We start from the raw sequence: 14,854 nt of genomic DNA, 5'->3' as shown, positions 1-14,854 counted from the left end.
CTAAACCTGCACATGCATGCTTACGGCGACACCATTCTCCACATCCCAGAGGTGGACACAACCCAGAAGATGCTCAGATGATGAGTAGAGAAACAAAATAGGCGCTTGCCATGCAACAGAGCATGTGGCACCGACAAGGGCTACAATGAGGGGAACCTTGAAAACGTGGAGTTCGGTGAAAGGACCCAGTCACTAGAGACAGCGCGTCCCACGATTCCTCTGATAAGCGGTGTTCAGAGGTGGCAAATCCATGGACCCGGAGAGTGGGTTCATGTCCGCCAGAGGCTGGGGAGGCAGCGAATGGTTGCCAGAGTGTAGGTGCAGGTTTCTGTCTGGGGCGATGAAGTGTGGAAGCAGACAATGGTGATAGTCGTGTGACCTTGTGAATGCACCACCTGTCACTACTCGTACACGTCCCATTGTGTGTATTTTACCACGACCAAAGTGACTCCTATACCCAAGCGTCCACGGATAGAAGAATGGGTGAATGGGTAAAGAAGATGTGCTGACCGCTCAGCCATAATGTAGAACGGGATCCTGCCGTTGACAGCCACAGGAATGGACCTCTAGGGCATTATGCTAAGTGAAATAAGTCAGACGAGAAGGAAAATACTGAATGATCTCACTTCCAAGAGGAATCCAAAAAAAAAAAAAGCAAGTAGCAAATTTCACAGACACAGCTCAGACTAGTGATGCCAGAGGGGGGGAGGGGGGGAAGCAAAAGAGGCGAAAGAAGCGGCCAAAGGTATAAACTTCCAGTTATAAAATCACCAAGTCAGGAGGATAGGAGGGATGTGCAGCATGGTGACTGCGGCTAACACCGTGTCGCGTATTTGAAAGTTGCCAGGAGGTAAAGTCTTGAAAGTTGTCATCACAAGAAAAAAATGTCTGCAACTATGTAGGGTGACAGGTGTTAATTAGATTCACCATGGTGCTCATTGTGCAGTGTATACGAATATGAAGCATCCCGTTGTACCCCTAAGTAATGCAGCGTTAGATGCCAATCGTACCTCAATAAAAATAAATAAACAACAAATAAAAATGGAGACTAATATACGGGTGTTATTTGTCGAGTGTCCACACCGGGCACTGCGCTGAATGCTGTTGTGCTTTCTCTTTTTATGTCCCTGAGATCCTATCCCTGTTTCATAAATGAAGAAGCAGGGCAGTGAAGCTGTCTGCTTGGTAGGAAACAGACCCCGGATTCTAGCCCAGGTCTATGCAACACCCAAATCCAGTGTCACCCACTAGGTGATGTGTTTCAGTCCTGAACACAGAAGGGCTTCATGGTCAACTAATTTGGGGAAGCCTTCGTTACATGGGTTAGTTAGCCTGATGGACCCATTTTAGAGCCTTAGAAGTGCTAAGGAGCATTTCGAATCTCCAAGAGAAAGACCTAAGGCACTATTTTTGTTATTTCTCAGGCCACCTGTCACTACCTGAGGGGCGTTTGGCAAACACTGGTCTCAGCCCTGCTTTGCTTGATTGCACCGCGGAAGGAGAGGACGGACCTGAGTCCAAGGTGACAACCAGTAGAAAGGAGCAGGTGCTTAGTCAGGAAGTGGATGTGGAGAGGACAGAGACAAAGGACCCCCTAGGGAGCCACATCAAGTTATTCAAGATCAAAAAGCTGCAGAAATAATGCAGTGAAGGAGGCAGATCTTAGCAGGCAGATTCCATCATTGAATGAAACCTTGGAGGCCATCTAGTCCAACAATATCCATCCACCTTCCCATGCACCCACTCACTTACCCACCTGTCTACCCACTCACCACTCATTCATTCATCCATCCACTTATCCATTCATCTAGCCTTCCTTTGATCCACCTGCCTACTTATCCATCATCCATCCATCTATTCGTCATCACCCACCTACTGATCCATCCATCCATTCACTCACCCACTCATTCAACCATCCATCTATCCATCGATCTATCCATCCATTCATCCACCAGCCTACTTATCCATCACCCATCCATCCACCCATCCACTCACCCAACCACCTAGCCATCAGTCCATCCATTGATTTATCCATCATCTATCCATATATGCATCCATCCACCTACCTGTCCATCTGTTCCTTCACAACATGTTATTTGAGGGCCTTCAATGCATGCATCATAGTTCAAGTAACTGGAGTTTTAGTAGTGAAAAAAGAAATTCTTTCCCTCTACAAGGAAAGAAAGACAAAAATAAACACACACGTGTATAATATATTGGAGGTATCCAAACTGTGAAGCAAAATAACCAGTGATAGGAACCAGAAAGTGATGATACAACTCTTGCTTTTAATCAGTCATTCCCAGTGGAAATCCTTCTTAATTGAAAGTTGTCCTTTTTTTTAAGATTTTATTTATTAATTCATGAGAGACACAGAGAGAGGCAGAGACACAGGCAGAGGGAGAAGCAGGCTCTCTGCAAGGACTCCGATGCAGGACTCCATCCCAGGTCCATGGGATCACGCCCTGAGCTGAAGGCAGACACTCAACCGCTGAGCCACCCGGGTGTCCCGAAAGTCTTCCTTAATGGAACCGAAATCAATCTACTCTAGGTTTTGGCTCTTGGTGCAAACTTTGCTCTCTGAGATGCTCCTCTATCCTTTGCCAGGTATCCAGGAATCTGATTGGAACCTCAGTGAGCCTTCTCTGGCCTGCATGAGGTTCATGACCTCTGCTCTCCCTGACTGCTCACCACTCACTCAGTGTTCAATCTACATTCACTGGATGACTCCTGGGACCAGATTCTGTGTGAAGGCTTCACTGTACAAAATTGAGTGAGGCAGAGACCTTGGTTTTGAATTGTTCAGAGTCACAGGAGGAAGAGAAATAATTACAACAAAATGTACAATGGACATATGTAGGCATGCTCTACCCAAGACTCCATTGCTGCATCAGCCTCCAATTAGCCTCCCTGACTCCAACTGGGCCTTCCCAAAGGCCCTGTCCAATGGAGGATCCAGAAGGTTCTTTTTCGAACATGAGCCAATAGACAAGAGGACGTCAATGGTGTGTTTGTGGGAGGGTGGAGCAGAAAGTAAGTAAATTATGACAAATCTACTTGACGGGCTATTAGGCAGCATTTACAGTCATTGTGAAAAGTTCCATGTAATAAAACAAAAAGGGCTTTTCATATAACATTGAGTACAAACATAAATTGCCAAATTGAGTGTGTACAGTAGCATGACAGTGTAGGGTCTGTGTCTGTCTGTTTGTGGAAGGAGCTGGGGTTTGCTTACACTGAACGTGGCACATGAGAACAGGTCCAGAGTGCAGAGGCACCCCATGTCCGTGTTCAGGGGCCAGGAGCAACCTCCCATGTGCAGCATCTGAAGACACTAAGGAGATCCCGGGCACAGCATGAGTTCTCCAGTTGAAGAAGAAGTCACGTTTACCCCAAAGATAACCCCACTGCCCAAAGTCCATTGGGAACAGGCTGCCATTTGCAAACTCACCAAGTAAGGGCTGGGGCTGGGCTGGAGCTCCGTGCAGGAGCAGGTCTCTCATCCGAGGTCAGGAAGACTCATAGGGAGACACAGGTGCCTTCCAGGCTTCCGCTGTGCGGCATGGTCACTTCCTCCTTCAAGTGGGCTGGGGGTCCCGCTCAGTGTTGAGTCCTGTGTGCTGAGGCGACCACGTGCTCTGCAAGGGCAACCCTGGAGCATCTAAGTTCCCATGCACCGAGGTGCTGCTACTTCCCAGGGTCTAAACAGCACAGAGGAACTCTGGCCACAGGAACTGCTCCAATTGGGGGCTGCATGGAATAGAAATAAAGCCAAGCACGGGAGAAAGGACATGCATGCAGCTCTGGCTGGATCTTGAACGAAGCAGATGATTCCTTGTCTCTGAAGAGCTTTTGCCATGGATGGGATGGGGTTGAGGGCTCAAAGAAACAAGAGACAGCCTTCTGTCACCAACAAACGCACAGCCTAATGAGGATGGCAAGAATGACAGCAGCCAAGCCGGTCCCTCTGGGTGTTGACTGGCACCGGCCCCTGTGCTGTGGGCCCGAGGAAATGGCAGACTGGGGCAGGACCACCCCAGGAGGACCTCAGAGGAGCACCACGTGACTTGAATTCCAAGAGATCTTCATCAGCTGAGTGACAAGGCAGGTGCATCAAGGGCCGACTCTGAAAACCAAGGACAGGGAGCCTGCCCTGGGGAAGACAGTCACTGGGCCCTGGGCGCTGGAGGATGCTAGGAGGGGTGGATGAGGCGCCCAAGGGCAAGGACAGGGGTGTTAGGGGTAGGGTCTCAGGGTCAATGTGGGAGGCTTGCCGGTGAGAACACCAGCCTGGGCCTACACCTCCCTGGAGTGGCGGCTCTCCATTCTCCACTGAGACATGCAGTGCGATGGGAGCATGCACACGCACACGCACACACACATGTACACACTCATGCACACACAGCCACAGACACAGGTACACACATGCACAAACATGAACACATGTGCACACATAGTCACACACATACCCAGATGCATACACTTACTCATACACATGAATTCACATGTGTGTACAAATGTGCAAACACACACATAAACTCACACAAATGCATACACTTTTGTGCATGTGCACATGCGTGTGGATATATACATCCTCTTGTGTGTGCACATGCACATGGATGCTCAAACGTGTGAATGCACGTACATACTTTTGTGCTTACACATACTCGCAAATATGCACATGCACACATATGCTCACACACTCACACATATGTATACTCACATGCACACACACACACACACACTGAACCTCAGGCTGACGAGGAGAAGGGCACCTGCCCTGTTGGTGTGAGCCGTGGAAGCAGCCCGGCCTGGCAGCCCGCAGTCAGAGCTCAAGCCCCTGCACCTGGGTGTCACAGCATGAATCATCACCTATGTGACTGGCTGCCAGGGGACAGGCAGTGTCGGACACACGAGAATACTTTGGCATGCTCCCTTTTTGTAGTGAGCCTGACCGCAGAGAGCCGCTAGGGAAGCCTTCTGGTCTGGGAGGGAGAGGAAGGGGCAGCTGGGGGAGGGAGGAAGAGAAGGAGGGGAGCCTCTCCTCCCTGGCTCTGGCCCTAGCTCCTGCCCTCCAGCCCCTGGGCCTGGACCCGGGGACCCCAGCGTCCTGCGCAACCACTCACTCTCGATCAGTCCCATCAGCTACATGAGCGAAGCGACTCTCTCTCCTTAACAGCTGAGGCCCGGCACTGGGCGGGAATTGGGGGGTGGGCAGCTCACCAAAGGGGAGCAAAATGGAGCCCAAAGTGGAGCATGAGATCATCTGGGATCCACCCCCAAGTTGGTCCTGGGAGGGAAGAAGTTTCTGGAATAGACCGCTGGGGGTTGCTGTGGACCAGGCTCGGCGGCTCGGTGGCAACTTCATCCCTGCCCGCAGAGAGCGGGGTGGGCAGGCCCCAGCTGGCTCCCTCTGAAAGCAGCTGCCCGATTCCCAGGCCAGCCTGGACACGGAGCTCCTTCTCCAGGGGCCTCCTGCCCAGGGCCGGGCGCCCAGGGATTATCCCGCTTGCAAAGGGCCTCACGGGTGTTGGCGGCTTTGGCAGTTACTGAAAAGGAAGCATGGTTACTATTCATGTCTTGTGTTGAGAAATCTCTATAAAGTTTTACAGCCGCAAATGTAAAAGGGGTTTTTATCAGCTCGACATCCTTCCCTACTTTCCTGCCCCCACCCAGAACCTCGCCTTTTGTCTCCAGCCGCCCGAGAGTGGGGGTCTTCAGACAGCTGCCGCTGTGCCCGGGGAGGTGTGGAAGCACCTGCAGGGAATGTGGAGCCGATCTGCGAATCCCACCCAGCAATCCCACCCGAACCCGTGTGGTCTTGTCCTTCATCCACTTCCAGCCCCACAAAGGAGGCCAGTGTCTCTGCCAGCTTCATTCCCAAGCTGGACAAGTGCACTTGGAAGGCCAGGTGCTCAGAACACAGATGTGAGCGTGGTGGACATTTATTTTCTGCGCGAAAATAGAAAGATGCAATAAGAAAGCAAATCAATGCACATACAGGGAGCGGGTCTGGCTCAAGAGGACCCCGTGCTGGGCTTCGTGCTCTGCGGTGCGGTCTTGAGATGTGTCATAAATGTGAACACGCTCTCTTCTTGCATGAGGCCTGACAGGGTGAGGAGCAGTGTGAGGGCTGGGGCGTCGGGCTGGGGAGGAGAGCGGTACTCCCCGCAGGGTGGTGGGGAGGCAGCTCGAAGAGGGAGGTCCCTGCAGAGAGCCAGCAGGCATGCACGGCAGGACCAGAGGAGCTTGCAGAGTTTGAGGAGAAGCAGAGAGGCCACATGGCTGGAACAGGGCCGTCCAGCGGGTGAGCCCACGGGGGCCCAGGAGGAAGGACCAGAGAGGCCCAGGACTTGCCAGCCAGGGCCAGGGCCCGGGGCTTTAGTTTAGGGATAGGGCAAGCTCCAGAGGTGTGGAGCAGGTGAACAGCAGTATCTGATCTTTTCTCTTACAGACCAGCCTGGCTGCAGAGCAGGAAACAGAGTGGGAGGGCGGGCGGGGCAGGGAGCTGTGCAGACGGCGGGCTCTGCAGGTTGGAGAGCGTGCAACTCTGAATGTGTGGGTGCAGAGCAGGAGGCATGAGGAGTGAGGGAAAGGAGCCCGCGGAGGCCTGCTCACAGCACTCAGATCAAAGTCACAGCTCTCGGCCCTCACGCCCACCCGCAGTCCACCTGCAGAGCCAGCGTGCCATCCTGACTCTTCCACTTCCCATCACACACGTTAGGTCACAGACAGACACAGCCAGGACAGGTCCTACAGCCTTGAACTAGGGCAAGCACGTGGCTCAGCTGAGGAATCCTGGGACAGAATTCTACCTACAGAAAGTTTCAGCACGAGGCCATATTCCAACCAGACCTTGCAATGCCATCTGCCTCTTGTGCTCATGGCGGCCTGTCCCCACTGTGCCATGGGGCCAGGAAGGAAGGAGGGTGGAAGGCAAGTCAGCAGCAAGGAACCTGGTGCCAGCGGTGAGCATCTCTCTCCCACTGGGGGGGGGGGGCGTAGTGAAGCACCTGCCAGGGTGCTGGGATCCCACTGGAAAAATACAGTTCATCTCCAGCATGAAAAGAGCTTAAGGATCGTCACTCCTATCTTCACAATATGAAAATACAATGAGCAAATTGAAAATCAACAACTTAGGTCTATCAGAGAATTGAGGCCCCACGGCACAGTGCCGCCCTGACAACCGAAGAGAGAGACAGGGAGGCAGAGAATCACAGCTGAGGCCGGCTTCCTGGGAGCAGGAGCTGCGGGCCAGGATCCGGTAGGACATTCATGCAAGGATGGATGCAAGTCTGGAGGCTGCCCCTGGAGGGCTGAAAACTGCTGGGGGCCCAGGTTTTGTGGCATTTCTCTCAGCTGGGTCTCACGGTGAAAGTCCTAAGACGAGTGCACTAAGGAAGGACGGGGCAGGGGAGTGGGGGGAGTGGCCAGCTATGCCTGAGGGGTTCTGTTCTCCCTAACGAAGCCTGCCTGTCCTCAAGGGAAGCTACTTTCCCAGAGCCTGACCTGACTTCTAGCACTCTTATCTCAGTAAGGGGAGAATAAACAGATAAAAAGCACATCTGAAGGTCATAGCTCAAGAACTCAGGCCCACTAAGAAAAAAAAAATTAAACATGGGGTGCCTGGTGGCTTAGTCAGTGAAGCATCCACCTTCAGTTCAGGTCATGATCCCAGGGTCCTGGAATCGAGTCCCAGGTCAGGCTCCCTGCTCAACGAAGACTCTGCTTCTCCTCTCCCTCTACCTCTCTCCACCCCCACTCATTCTTTCTCTCTCTCTCATTCTCAAATAAATAAATAAATAAATAAATAAATAAATAAAATCTTTAATTTTTTTTTTAATTTAAAAGTCAAATGTAATCATAAAACCATGAAACACTTGCCTTCCTCAATACCTTATTACCAATCAGGCTCCAGTATGATGGTGGAGGGGGGAGGGTGGTTAAAGAAGAAGGAGCGTCAAGATACAGACTCTATTTAAGAAGGAAGTGTTAGGGAAACCCAGAAGCAATGGGGGCGGGGGGCGGCAAACGAACAAAGGAACTGGAGCCTCTGGCACATGAGCAACCACCAAACACAGTCCCACTCTCCGGCAGAACAACTTAAAACCTTACTCTAAAAGCCTGATTTCCTCAGTTCCTATTACCAGATATGCCATTTCCAGCTTTCAAGAAAAAATATTAAAAGGCATGCCAAAAGGCAGACAAAACCACAGTCTGAAGAAACAAAGCAGACTCAGACACTGCACAGATGCTGGAATTATCAACCTGGGAATTTAACACATCTATGATTAATATGCCAAGGGCTCAGTGGAAAGAAGACAACATTCAAGAACAGATGGGTAATTTAATGATAGAGATGAAAACTCAAAGAAAAAAAATCAAAGGGAAATTACATAAATCAAAAACAATTTAACAGAAATGAAGAAATGCCTTTGATAGGCTATCAGAGTAGACCAGACATGGCCAAAGAAATAAATAAATAAATCAGTGATCTTAAAGATACATCAATAAAAATTTGCAAAATGAGGGCAGCCCAGGTGGCTCAGTGGTTTAGCACCACCTTCAGCCTAGGGCCTGATCCTGGAGACCTGGGATCAAGTCCCATGTTGGGCTCCCTGCATGGAGCCTGCTTCTCCCTCTCACTGTGTCTTTGCCTCTCTCTCTGTCTCTATCTCTCTCTATGTCTCTCAGGAATGAAATATTTTTGAAATTAAAAAATAATAAAAATAAAATAAATAAAAATAAAAATTTGCAAAATGAAATAGAAATAAGAAAACAACGTGGAACAGAATACTCAAAAACTGCAGAATAATTACAAAAGAAGTTGTATATGGGTAATGGAATACCAGAAAGATAAGAGAGAAGAAGGCCAGAGAATATGCAATATTTGAGGTAATCATGGCTAAGAATCTACCAAAATTAATCACAGAAACCAAACCACAGATTCCAGAAGCTCAGAAAACACCAAGCATAATAAGCAACCAAACTCTATCTATAGGCTTATTATATTCACACTGCAGGAAACCAAAGACAAAAAGAAACCTTGAAAGAAACAAACCAGAGGAAAAAGCTTACCCTTCGTGCAACAAGGATAAGAATTACATTATTAGATTCCTCTCTAAAAACCATGAAAGTAAGAAGAGATTGGAGTCAAATATTTAAAGAGTTGAAAGCAAAATGCACCGATCTGGATGTCTGTATTCAGCACAGTTAGCCTTCAAAAGTGAAGAAGTACTTTCTCAGACAAATAAAAACTGAGGACACTTGCCGACAGAAGACCTGCTCTTCAAGAAATGATAAAAGACATTCTTCAGAGAAAAGGAAAATTATATAGATGAAAACTCAGATCTACAGAAAGAAATGAAGAGCACCAGAGAAAGAAGAAAAGTCTAATAAAATATTTTATTTTGCTTATTCTTAATTTAATAGATAACTGTTCAAAGTAATAATAACAATAAGGTACTAGGTGATTAGAATATATTAATGAGTGAAAGGAATGACAGCAATATTATAAGGAGTGGAGGGGGGAGATCCAGAATACTCTGCTATCCCTACACCACCTGCAACCTGACTACACGGTGTCATTTGAAGATAGATAAGTTGTGAATGCATATTGCAAAGGCTAGGGAGATATATACGTATAAATGTATACTAACAGAGGACAGAAATGGAATGATAAGATGCTCAATTAAAACTAGAGAAAGCAGAAAAAGAGAGGAATTTTTTTTAATGTCAATAACTGGCAAGTGTAATGAATAGAAAACAGTTAGAACCATGGTAAGTAGTGATCCACCTCTACCTATAATTACTTTAAAGGTGAATAGTCTGAATACACCCAAGGAAAGGCAGTTACTGTCAAAGTGGATGACAAAGAAACTATAGGTTATGTATAAGAAACCCTTTTTCAATTCAAAGACACAGATACATTGAATCAAGAGATGGAGAAAGATATACCATGTCAATACCGATCAAAAGAAAACTTAGGGGACTTCATTAATTTCAGACAAAGCACCCTTCAAAATAGGGAAAATTATCAGGAATAAAGAGGAGCATTACATCATGATAAAAGGATCAATTACCCACAGATACATAAGAGTCTTTAACGTGAACTCACCTAACAAGTGTCAAAATATGTGGGGCAAATAACTGAGAGAAATACAAGGAGAAACAGACAAATCCACTATTGGAGTTGAAAACTTCAACACCCCCCATTAGTAATTGACAGATCCAGCAGACACGAAATCAGTAAGGACATAGTTGAACCGAACAGCACTATCAATCAACTGGATATAATTGACATTTATAGAATTCTTCACTCAACAACAGCAGAACACATGCTCTTCCTAAGCTCACATGGGACGTTAACCAAAATAGACATTCTTAGCCATAAAACACACCTTCACAAATTTAAAAGAATATAAATCATAGAAAGTATTCTTGCATACCACAACAGAATTAAACTTGAAATCAATAACAGAAAACAAGTTGGAAAATCTCAAAATGCTTGGAAAGTAAACTACACACTGCTAAATAACACATGGATCAAAAAATATCTCAAGAGAATTTTTAAGATATATTTAATTAAATGAAAATGAAAGCCCAATCTATCAAAATTTGTGAGATGCATCAAGAACAAGGCTTAGAGGGAAATTTATAGCATTGAGTGCATCTATCAGAAAAGAAGAAAGACAGAAAATCAATATTCTACCTTAAGAAACTCTTAAAAGAAGAGCAAATTAAAGTAAGTAGAATAAAATAAATAATAAAAATTGGAGCAGAAACAAAAATTGGCAATCAATTGAGATCAATGAAACTAAAAGCTGGTTCTTCAAAAAGATCAATAAATGTGATAAACTTCTAGCTGCACTAAGCAAGAACTAAGTATAGACACAAATTACTGATCAGAAATCAAAGCATGATCATCACTGATTCCATAGACATTAAAAAGATAATAAAGGAACTCATGAGCAACTCTGCCCACTACTATTTATCAGATGTAGCCTATCACCACTTCTATTCAAATCGTCCTAGATGTCCTAGCTAATGCAATAAGACAAGAAAAAAAAAAAGCTATACAGATACAGATAGGGAAAGAAGAAATAAAGTGGTTCTTGTTTACAGATGACATAATTGTCTTGCAGAAAATCCTAAAAAATACACACACACACACACACACACACACACCACCTTAGAAGTAATAAGTTATAAAGCAAGGTTGCAGGATACAGGGTCAGTATATAAAAGTCAATTGCTTTTATGAGCAACGAACAATTAGAATTTGAAATTAGAAACACAATATCACTTACGTTAGCAAAAAAAAGTAAATACTTACATATAAATCTAACTATATCTATACAAGATATACATGAGGAAACTAACAAAATTGATGAGAAGAATCAAAGAAGACCAAAATAAATGGAGACCTTTTCATCTTCATGGATTGTTAATATGTCAATTCCTTTCAACTGGATCTATAAAGCCAAGGCAACCACAAAATTCTACCGTGTTAGTTTGTGGATATGGAAAATCGATTCTAAATTTTATCTGAAAAAGCAAAGATCCATAATAACCAACCTAATATGAAGAAAAACAAAGTCAGAGGACTGATAATACTTGACTTCAAGATTTATTATAAAGCTTCAGTAATCAAGAAAATACTGTATTAGAAAGAAAAGAATAAAAAAAATAGATTAGAGCACCTGGATGGCTCAGTTGGCTGAGTCTCTGACTCTTCATTTTGCTTCAGATAATGATCTTGGGATCATGGGATCAAGTCCCAAGTTGGGCTCTATGCTGGGTATAAAGCCTGCTTGGGATTCTCTCTCTCCCTCTGTCTCTGCCTCTCCCTACTGCCTTTTCTCTCTCTCTCTCTCTCTCTCTCTCTCAAAAAAATCAATAGAACAGAATATAAAGCCCAGAACAGGCCTACACAAATATAAGCAATTGATCTTTTCAAATGAGCAAAGGCAATTTAAAGGAGAATAGTCTTTTCAAGAAATAATGTTGAACATTTGCACATCTATACACAAGAAAAATAAATTTAGACACAAATCTACTTCACACACACACACACACTTAACTCAAAATGGATCATGAACCTAATTTTAAAATACAAAACTACAATTTTGTTTTTTTAAAGATGTTATTTATTCATGAGAGACAGAGAGAGAGAGAGGAGGCAGAGACAGAGATAGAGATAGAGACAGAGACAGAGACAGAGGGAGAAGCAGGCTCCATGCAGGGAACCCAATGTGAGACTTGATCCCGGGAATCCAGGACCATGTCCTGAGCAAAAGGCAGACACTCAACTACTGAGCCACCCAGGCGTTCCAAACTACAAAATTTCTAAAAGATGGGATCCCTGGGTGGCGCAGTGGTTTGGCGCCTGCCTTTGGCCCAGGGCGCGATCCTGGAGACTCGGGATCGAATCCCACGTCGGGCTCCCTGCATGGAGCCTCCTTCTCCCTCTGCCTGTGTCTCTGCCTCTCTCTCTCTCTCTGTGACTATCATGAATAAATAAATAAAATCTTTAAAAAAAAAAAACAAAATTTCTAAAAGATAACATAGGAGAAAATCTAGGTTACAGGGTTTAGAGATGACTATTTAGATACTACATCAAAAGCATTATCCATGAAAAAATTGACAGGTTGGATTTCACTGAAATTAACATTTTCTACTCTGCCAAAGATACTGTTAAGAGAATGAGGACAAGCCACAGACTGAGAGATAGTTGTTGCAAACTACATATGTCATAAAGTACTCATATCTAAAATACACAAAGAAGTTGTTAACACTAAGTTTCTCAAATTTATTAAAACAACAGTAAGAAAACAACCAACCAAGTTTTTAAAAATGAAGAAAAGATCTGAACAGAAATCCCACCGAAGAAGATTTACAGATAGCAAATGAGCATTTTAAAATATATTCAACATTGTATGTCAGAAAATTGCTAACTAAATCAACAAGATACCACCAGACACCTATTAGAATGGCAAAATTCCAGGACACTGACATTCTGGTGAGGATGTGAAGCAACAAGAACTCTTATTCATGGATGGTGTGGGAATGCAGAATAGTACAGCCTCCGTTGGCAGTTGGGCAGTTTCTTACAAAACCAAACATACTCTTACCAAGAGATCAGTAATTGTGCTTTTAGGTATTTACCCAACTGATTGGAAAACATGTCTATAATAACAACAATGACAACAACAACAAAATCTAATAAATGTTTGATGTGATCTTATTCAGTTTCCAGTCCCCCCCCCAAAAAAAAAAACAGAAGAAACTAAGATTTTCTTCAGTAGATGAAGGGATAAACAAACTGTAATACAGCTGTATATCGTAATGCTATTCAGCAATTTAAAACAAATGAGTGATCAAGCCATGAAAAGACACTGAAGAACCCTAAATGGACATTGCTAAGTGAACATAGCCTCTCTGAAAAGGTCCCATAATATATTATTTCAATGATGTGGCATTATAAGAAAGGCAAAGCTATGGAGGCAGTAGGGAGAGATGTGTAGGTGAAGCACAGGTGATTTGCAGAGTGGAGGAAGTATTCTGAAGAAAAGTGTAATGGTGGGTGATGACATTATGCATTTGTTAAAACTCAGAGAACTTTACAACACAAAGAGTGAACCAAAGTGTAAACTATGGACTTTAGTTAATAATAATATATCAATATTGGTTCATTAATTGTAACAAATGTACCACACTAATGCAAGATGTTAATAATAGAGGAAAGTGTATGGAGATGGAGCCATATGGGAGCTCTATGTGCTATCTGTTCAATTTTTCTGTAAATCTAAAACTCTAAAAATTAAGTCTATTAATTAAAAATGTGTATACTGAGAGACTGTCAGGTTTATGAAGATGAAACAATTAAGCAGACACAGCCACCGCCTTTAATGACTCACTGTCTGGTGGAAGAGACAGCAACATAAGTCAGCAATTATGGAGTGTGGATGGATGCAAAACAGGAAATGTAGGAGATGGGGGGTACCAAGGATAAAACAATTAGCTCTGTGGAGAAAAAGAGGTCAATGAAAGGCTTCTATAAGCTATAAAGGGCTGTAAAATATAAATCTGTTATTATTATGGTGGTTGTTATTAGTCTTATGGCATTTCATTTACTTTCTCAGACAAACAAAACAGAGAGAATTCATCACCTACAAACCTGCTCTGCAAGAAAAGTTTAAAAATGTATTTCAAGGAGAAGGTAAATGACATAGGTCAAAAACTTGGATCTACATTTAAAGAGGAAGAGTAACAGAGAAGAAAAAAATGAAGGTAAAAGTCTTTTTTTTATTCTTAATGGATCTAAAAGATAATCAATTTCTTGAAATAATAACAATATATTGAGTGATAATAGCATACGGAGAGTTAAAATAAATGACAGCAGTGCCATAGTGATGGGAAGGAGAAAGTGATACCATAAGCACAATGTATGTAAAGCAGTATAGTATTACTGGAGATGGACCCCAAATATTCAACTTTATATTAGAAACTCCAGGACAACCACTAAAGAGTATAATCATTTACTAAGAAATGAGAGGAAATTCAATCATATAAAATGCCCAATTAAAACCATAATAGGCAGAAGAAAAAAGAGAAAAGAAATGAAAAACAAATGCAATAAATAGAAAATAATTACAAACATGGTAGAAACTAATCCGACTACACCAATAATCACTCTTAATCACTCTTAATGGTCCAAATATACCAAAACCAGAATGTCATAGTAAATAAGAAAAAAGAGGGAGATCTAACTATAAGCAGTCTCCTAGAAACCCACTTTAAATATAAAGACACAGAGAGGCTAGAAGTAAAGGGATAAAGAAAGCTATATCAA

The 14,854-nt window shown here is 44.0% G+C and overlaps 1 protein-coding gene across 9 annotated transcripts in view; it reads right to left on the bottom strand.

The window, feature by feature from the left end:
- Positions 1-2,268: 2,268 nt before the first annotated feature.
- The window catches only part of LOC144323513 (uncharacterized), a 35,408-nt gene continuing 22,822 nt past the window's right edge, over positions 2,269-14,854 (bottom strand). For 5 of the 9 annotated variants that reach the window (XR_013388923.1, XM_077914073.1, XM_077914066.1 and 2 more), the window contains one exon: positions 2,269-4,126. The gene's annotated coding sequence lies outside the window, so the exon portion shown is untranslated. The remainder of the gene's footprint in view (positions 4,127-14,854) is intronic. The other 4 variants (XM_077914069.1, XM_077914070.1, XM_077914071.1 and 1 more) reach the window with 2 other exon arrangements.

The sequence above is a fragment of the Canis aureus genome, chromosome 11 (genome assembly GCF_053574225.1).
Source record: "Canis aureus isolate CA01 chromosome 11, VMU_Caureus_v.1.0, whole genome shotgun sequence".
NCBI classification, from domain to species: domain Eukaryota; kingdom Metazoa; phylum Chordata; class Mammalia; order Carnivora; family Canidae; genus Canis; species Canis aureus.
Note: the sequence above shows the minus strand (reverse complement) of the source record. Positions and strands in the feature narration are given on the sequence as shown.